General features: G+C 37.3%; 1 pseudogene; it reads left to right on the top strand.

Annotated features, from left to right (window-relative positions):
• The first annotated feature begins 607 nt into the window (after window positions 1–607).
• LOC113325670 lies at window positions 608–707 on the top strand (annotated as a pseudogene).
• Window positions 708–8,205: the final 7,498 nt, after the last annotated feature.

Raw genomic sequence — 8,205 nt, 5'->3', positions numbered from 1 at the left:
AAAACTAACATGGCTCTGTGCTAACATTTCCTGAGTTTTTGTTAACATCTTAATAGATTCCTCTAAGCTAGTCATTTTATTTTCTAGGCCTGATGTATTCCTAGTGTAGCCAAAACCTGGGGGAGCATTAGAATTATTAGACTGACCCTGACTCTGGCCCTTAGACCATGAAAAGTTCGGATGGTTTCTCCAACCAGGATTATAGGTTTCTGAATATGGGTCAAACTTATGACGATTATCAAACCTAGTATTATTATATAGAGCATTGGCTTGCTCTTCATTATTCTGGCCTTCCCAAAAAGGCTCCAATCTACCACTAGTGTTACCCACTTCTAAAGCTTCTAACCTTTTCACTATAGCAGCAATTTTGGCATCTGATTCATAGCCTCCTTCTACCCTATTAACGTTTCCTCTGCCGAGAAGAATTGTTTTCTGGGGTCCCCTACTACTTTCCCATTGTTGGGTCTTTTCGGCGACTTCATGCAAATATGTCATCGCGTCATCAACTGTTTGATTCTCAAATCCACCAGTGCACATAGATTCCACTGTGGATGTGGTGGGATAATCTAAACCCTCATAAAGGATCTGAACTAACCTAACCTTCTCTAAACCATGATGAGGACATTGGGCTAATAAATCATTGAACCTTTCCAAATACCTATACAAAGTTTCTCCCTCCTGTTGAGAAAACGTGCATATTTGCGTCCTAATAGACGATGTTTTGTGCCTAGGGAAAATTTTTCAAAAAGGCAGATGTAAGTTGTTCATACGTTTCGATTGACCCGGAAGCCAAACTATATAGACATGATTTAGCTTTATCTTTCAGGGAAAAGGGGAATAACTTAAGTTTCAAAGCATCATCATCCAAGTTTCTAATCCTGAGAGTACTACAAATTTCCTCAAAGTCCCTAACATGGAAATAGGGGTTTTCATTTTCTTTCCCTAAAAAGATTGGGAGCAGTTGTAAGGTCTCAGGTTTAAGTTCATAAGTTGCTTCCGTCTCAGCTAACCTGATACATGAGGGACGAGTAGTCCTAGTTGGATTTAACAAAGCTTTCAAAGTTGCCATTTCTGGCGCTATCGGAGCAACAGGGATTCTCTCCTCAGTCAAAGGACGTTCAAAAACAGACTCTTCAAAAGTCGGACTCTCTAGATTAAGGTAATCGAGACGCTTCGAACTACTAGGTTTCTCTTTAACAAATCTACCTAGTGCGTCTCTTTTACGTTCAGGCATACAATAGAATTTTCTAAATTGGAAGGGTAAGCAAACACAGATCAAGGCCGACTCAACCAAATCAAACCTATTGATTTCTAGCAAACAAAAAGTATGATGGCTCCACTTAGATTGTTTCTAGACCAGCTTCTAATCCTTCGAACAGGAATTCGTTTCAATTTAAGCAAACCCCTCTGGAATCAATCCGAGTTAAAGTAAGTTGAATAGAGGCGAGGGAAGCTTGGTGGAGCTTTGATACCCAACGCCTCACCGGTATTACAAGGCGGCGCAGTCACGCATTCAACTTACAGAAACCGTCAAGAACTTCGAAGTACGCTTAAAAGAGTAACCAATATTTTTCGAATGACTTTCCTGTTAAGCTCGTTACCCTATCGGTCACGTTCTAGTCAAAATTTTAGGCTTAGGTTCGCGTAGGTTATGTGTTCCTAAAGCGGGCAAGAAGAGAACGGTGATGAAATCCGAACCCTTATCTTGTATGGCCAGGCCTTGCCCTTTACTAGAAAAATAAATGTTCGTATTCAGTCCTCAACATATATGCATACGAAGGATTCCAGTAACTCGATGACAGGGGATTCGCGAGTGTTTAGAATCTTACGTCCCGTTCCAGATGGGGAATGAATCGGTTGTAGTCTACTCGGGCCACTGACTCCGATGTCAAGTGTACGAACCCAAGGTGCAGAGACAATATCGTAATTGTCCTCCTTCTCTGCAAACAATTTATATTTAAAGTACCCTTTCGTAGGGTAATAAAAAAAATAATGTCCCAAAGTCCAAAAGTCCAAAAAGAAAAGAAAAATTACAAAAATAATAAACCCTAATACAGTTTTGTTTATTTTTTAAAAGAAAATAAACAAACCCTAAACTAAAATTGTCTAAAATAAAATTGTCTTCTTTTCTGTTCTTTTTGCTTTAATCTTTAGCTCCAAGTCTTTTTGAAATCACCAAACTCTTTGGCTCAATTTTCTTTATGATCCAGAACCTGTAGACACAAGATAAATACCCAAAAACATAAAAAAGAACAAAATAAATAAAATAAAATAAAATAAATCTAAAACCCTAAAAACAAGTCCGCGTTGGCGGCGCCAAAAATTGATGTGATTTGTAGATAGTGGTAAAAAGTGATTCGATTCTCAAACTTGTGAAGAATAACTTTAGACTTAAATTCACAACTAAATAGAAAACTCACTAATAATTATAACAAACACTGATAAAGTTGGTATCAATATTAAAAGAACACTGAGGCTAAGATTCCACTATTTACCAAGTTTAAGGTGATTTAATCCAATCTTTGTATTCATGCAATTTTCTTGTTCAATTTGATTCTTACTATTGCAACAAGTAGATTTTCAAAAGCAATAATTGTAAATACCAAGTATGAAGCATCAAAAGTCTTAAACTAAGCATACTCCATCAAAATATATCACAATTACTCAAATAAAAATCATATTTGATATTAGTTCAAGGCAAATAATCATAATAAAATTGCAATAAATAGATAAAATAGAATATACCACTTCTTGTTGGAAAAATAGCTTACTCTAGTGCCTCAGCAATGGGGTTTAGCTCCTCATATTAACCATGTTCTCAAAATATGTTTTTATAGCTCAAAAGTGTACAAGGAGGTGAAAAGGTGATAACACAGCCGATTCGCAACAGTGTGAAGGTGTTGCAGAATCTCTGTTACAAAGAGGAAACATTAGCTAAAGACCTAATGCAATTACTGTTGATAAACGATAGATGGGTTCTGTTGTTGAATAGCGATAGTGTTCTGCGACAGATACTTGTGCGTCAATGTTCTTCGTGTTCTTCCTCTTCAGCAGCAGCAGCAGAATAAGGTATCTTCCTGCAACTCAATCTCTGGAGCTCTGTGGTGTTCTAAAATTCTCCTAAGGTTTCGTCTCCCTTATATGACTTATCCCCTCTCCTTTTATAGGCCACAACTCAATTAAATCTCCCCCAAAATCTTGGTTTATCTCCACAGCATGTTTCAGAGTTTTCTTTCTGCCAAACTCTCTTCACGCGTCTTTGACCTCTCCCAATACTTATAAGCTTTTTATTAGATAACTACGAATGTTGGGGAAGCTTTTCTAGCCTTTAATCTCCCTGAATTGTCGAAAAAATACTCCAACGGAAACCCGTGACTGCAACACCTCTGTTTCCTTCTCCCGGCTTATCTAACCCAACTCATTCGATCCAATCACACCTACCAGCCCTGTTTAGTCATAACAGGATATACCCAATCCAAAGAGCCCATTGAATCCGGCCAAAACTCCAGCAAAATCTCGCCTGAAAATTCCGCTGCAAAACTGAATTTGAATTCAGTTTTTTTCCCGCAAAAATTCTGGTGAAGATAAAGGGTGCCTCCTATCCAGAGTAGGGGTGCCTTTAGCAGCTGCCTTAAGGGGTGTCCTGGGGGTGCCCTTATCCAAACCGGGGGTCCGAATATCATTTCCTCCAGGTGCTTTAGACAACTTTTCGAGCCGATTTTTCCAAAAATGTTTATTGGCCAAAAATACCTACACACACATAAAACACCATAATAAGTACAAAAATGAGCTCTGACAATATATAGAATCGAGACATAACCCTTGTAAACAAAAGTTCATCCTATTTTCCATCAATATTTGCATAATGAGATATAATAGGCTTAAAACTTTTGTAATGTCAAAAGTTCATTCATTATTTTATCAATACATGCATATCGACATACAAAAGACTTAATTTTTGACAAGGTATGGGACAATCATAGTTCACGGATGCAAACACACATATTCCATAATAAATTTGCAATATATAAAACCATAAGGATGAATACTGCAAAAATCATCTTCCAAACAACTTTTTAGAATTTAAACAAATAAACCTAAAAACATGAAGATGAAAACGTTGGACATAGCTATGTGTAATCACAATAATGGCTATTCCAAACACTAGTTATTCTTCTTAAAAACACAAGAATAAAAATTCTCATAAGAAGATTTACTAGACGCTAAGACCTTTGAAGAATTCTTTATCGTCCCCAAACTCCTTGTCCTCAACAGCCATTCGGACATAAGGTTCGTGAAAATATGAGTTAATATCAATAAACCTTCTTGACTGATGTCGAACCAGGTCCTTCTGAATCTCATGAATCTTAAGCACAAAAGCCTTTATTTGTTGAATCTCCTTTCATGTCTCCTTCAACACTTCAAGAACATCAGAAAACTTCTGAGAATTTGAAGGAACAGCTTTTGGCTTCCATACATTCCTTCTTTTCCTTTTCAAAGTTGGAGGCAATGGAGATTTCTTTTTTCCTTCATGATTGATGGCTTGACAATCATATTAACATCTTTTCCATCAGATGACATGATGCTTGGAGTATCCATAAGCGTATGGGTTTGTGAGAGGAAGTTTCAGGAAAGGAAAAAGGAATGTAGGGTTACGCAACCTTTAATAGGTTCGTGCACGCACAATTTTGAACTCTAGAGAGAGTAAAATTATCGAGAATAACCCTCTTTTGTTGATAGACATGGAATTCCAAAATCAAAACTAAGAAAAGATGAAAGTAAACTTTTCCTAAAGCCTGTGAGGTGCAGAACCTTGTCTCTTTTGATCAGGCACATGAGACAAGATCTACAGATCAACACAATCAAGTTGTGTTGCGGTGAACAACAATCTGTCCACCATATTCCTCTTGAGAGGAATCCATAGACCTCTGTCTATCAAAACGATTGGACCATACTTTATTCTGTAGTGGTCTTGTTTTATCCTTGGAAACTAACTTCTTAGACGAAGATAAAATCTTACATACCTTAGCCGTATTTTGAACAAGTTTGAGATTCTTTGCTAATCGATTTGCTCTTCGTTGAAGTTTGTTGACATGTCTCAATTTGTGTTTGTACTTGTAACACTTTGATAGTTCATGACCTTTGAGTGAACAATACGAGCACGTCAACCTTGAATATAACTTAGGCATATGAGATGTGCAAGCTGCTAGACACATAGTTGAACCTGAAACATTATTCACAGAGTTTCCAATAGAAAGGTCAGTTTCATCTTCCAGATTGGTTGAGTTTTCTTCTGAAAGAATATCAATATTTATGTATATATTGCTTCAATTATCAAAATCAATATTTTCACAAACAAGTGCAACACTTGATTTTTTTGTCTTCATTAGAATCATAGTTGTCAGACATTTCATCAAGAGTTGCAGTAAGACCTTTGTTCCCGGTGTATTTCTTTCGATTTGGAAACTCATTAGCGAAAGGACCAAAGCCTTTACACTTAAAGCACTGAGGCATATCCTCGTCGTCAATTTCATCATTATCCTTATTTTTATCGAAAGACTTGGATTTATCTCTGGAGAACCGTTTACTTCTCTTCAAAAGAAGATCCCTAAACTGTCTTGTGATCAACGAGACTGACTTGTCAAGATCTTCTCTGATGAATCAGTCTCATAAAGATCATCTTCAGATATGTAAACACTTTTACTTTTGTCAAGTAATTTAGTGTTCTTTAGTGCTTTGAAAGAAACATCCTTACTAGATTTGGATGTATGCTCATGATCAAAGATCTTTAGCTTCCCAATCAGAGAACTTATGGACAGCGTTGCGAGATTATTTCCTTCAACGATGGCATGCTTCTTAGAATCGTATCTATATGGCAGCGATCTGAGAATTTTCATCACAATGTCCTTTTCAGGAATGGTCTTACCCAATGCAAACTATGCATTAACAATTTTGAACACTTTGTGATTAAACTCATCAAATGTTTATTCATCTGCCATACGAAGGTTTTCCCAATCAGAATTTAGGTTTTGAAGCCTATCTTCTTTCTCACTGGTATTTCCTTCAAATACAATTTCTAAGATATCCTAGGCTTCTTTAGACTTAGTGCACGTAGTCACATGGTGCTGAAGATTCGGGGTAATGGCATGTATGATAGCATTTAAGCCGTCAGAATTTTGCTTTGCAGCAAGAATTTCTTCTGGACTATATCTACCAATATCCTTCGGTATAGATACATCGCCTTCTGTATTAACCGGAAGATCATATCCATTAACAACACGTACCCATGTTTGAAAATCACGAGCTTGATGAAAAGTACGCATAGCAATTTTCCACCATATGTAGTTTGAGCCATCGAAGACTGGTGGTACGTTTATGGAGATACAATTCTTGTCCATTGAGTCAGATCGCTACAAATACAGACTTGTAAGGTCTTTAAACGTATTTTCCTGCTCTGATACCAATTGAAAAAATGGGAGTCTAACAACCACACCCAATATTTCGATTAGCAATCTGTATGTACTAAATCCAATATACTTTTAAGAGAATCAACTAGACAGTCAAACTCAATCTTAATAAAAGTATATCAAAGAGTTATATCTCTCTTTTTCGATTCAATACCTACTCAAGCAAATAGAAATATGCGAGTCTAATTGAATACAAGAGAAATCACTTGAACGGTACCAAAGACCAATGTTCAAGGATCAATCAATTTCAATCAACAACCAAAGGTTGGATTTGGATCTGTGATATTTCAATTATATAAACTGTTAGAGCATTGCTCGGTTGAACCCACCAAGCGTTGGTATGTCAACTTTGGTTGTCATATTTTAGTGAACCAAAACTCATGTTAAGAGTCGCTTGATTATGTACTAGAGTTAAACTTCGTATAGGTTAGCTTAAAAGCATTAGGTTATGAGACATTACAAGTATTGTGAAGTCTTGAAGATGTGAAGAAGCAAGGAGCTACAACGACAACAATCATCCTTCCACTTGAGGTTAGTGATATTTGACTTGAAATGTTTCATTCCCTAACGTATCTTTCAAGTCGTGCATATTGAAAACATAACTGCGAAGCATATATGAACTCTAGATAGACATAGTATTAAGGAATATAATACGAGGTTTATTGCTTAACCATTAAACTTTGTAGATAAGACATCGCCATAATCATTTGAATGCTATTTTGATTATGTATGGGTATGAGGTTAGGATTTCATCTTAGGTAACAATGTTTACATGTGTTCTAAGGAAGTAAGTTCATAAACTTGTTTGTGGACCGAAAAGGAAATTTTCAGGAGTTATTTCTTTTGTTATTCATTGCATATCTTATGAACAACCAATATGTGTGATAGAGTATAAACGTGGTAGGCTTCAAAGAGGTGTAAAAAATTATCCCCGGCCAAAAACTTGGTGGGCCCGGAGATATGTATAAAATTAAGCGCAATAAAAACGCGGGCCTACAGTAATACCGCAAGTGCACGGTCGTCAGTTGTAGCTCGTGCAAGTACGGGTCGATCCACAGAGATCGGGAGTGTTTGGAGTGTTTCTAGCTAATTGGGTTCCTAAATTGCTATTGGGCTATGAAGCCTTTTGGCTTAAACTGGGCTTTGAGTACTAATGGGTTTGATAACAATAAAATGAACTGAGCTTGGGCTCAGTTGCTCTTTGAAGTGTAACTGGGCTTTGGCCTTACAGTGAGTTCAGGCTTTTGGGTTAAGCCCACAATTGATTGAATTGGGCTTTAGCTTTAGCCTATCAGTACACTAGGCTTTGGCCTTAAACTTAGGCTTGGGCTGAACTGGGCCTCAATGAACTAAACCTTGGGCTTTTGTTTTGGTCTTCTGATGAGCTCAAGTTGTGCTCTGGGCTTTTGGGCTCAATGAGATTGAGCTAACAGTGGACTGTGGGCTGGGCTTTGGAGAGGAAGCAGCAGCAACACAAATGCTGCACAAGGCAAAGAAGAAGGAAACAGAGAAGCAACAGAGTTGCAGGGCAGTGGAATAAGAAAAGCAACAGAGTTGCAGGGCAGTGGAAGCAAAGACAATGCAATAAGAAGCAAAGACAATGAAGAAAATTTAACAAGACAATGACTCAACAAGCAAAACAAGGCAATATAGCAAAGGGAAAGAACACAGCAACTATAAGCAGAAAACAGTGCAAGATGAACCAAGGCCTAAGGCCAAGGGCAGGGATGTGGAGAAA

Source organism: Papaver somniferum, chromosome 11, assembly GCF_003573695.1.
Source record: "Papaver somniferum cultivar HN1 chromosome 11, ASM357369v1, whole genome shotgun sequence".
NCBI classification, from domain to species: Eukaryota; Viridiplantae; Streptophyta; class Magnoliopsida; order Ranunculales; family Papaveraceae; genus Papaver; species Papaver somniferum.
The sequence above is the reverse complement of the archived record's forward strand: the minus strand, read 5'-3'. Positions and strand labels throughout refer to the sequence as shown.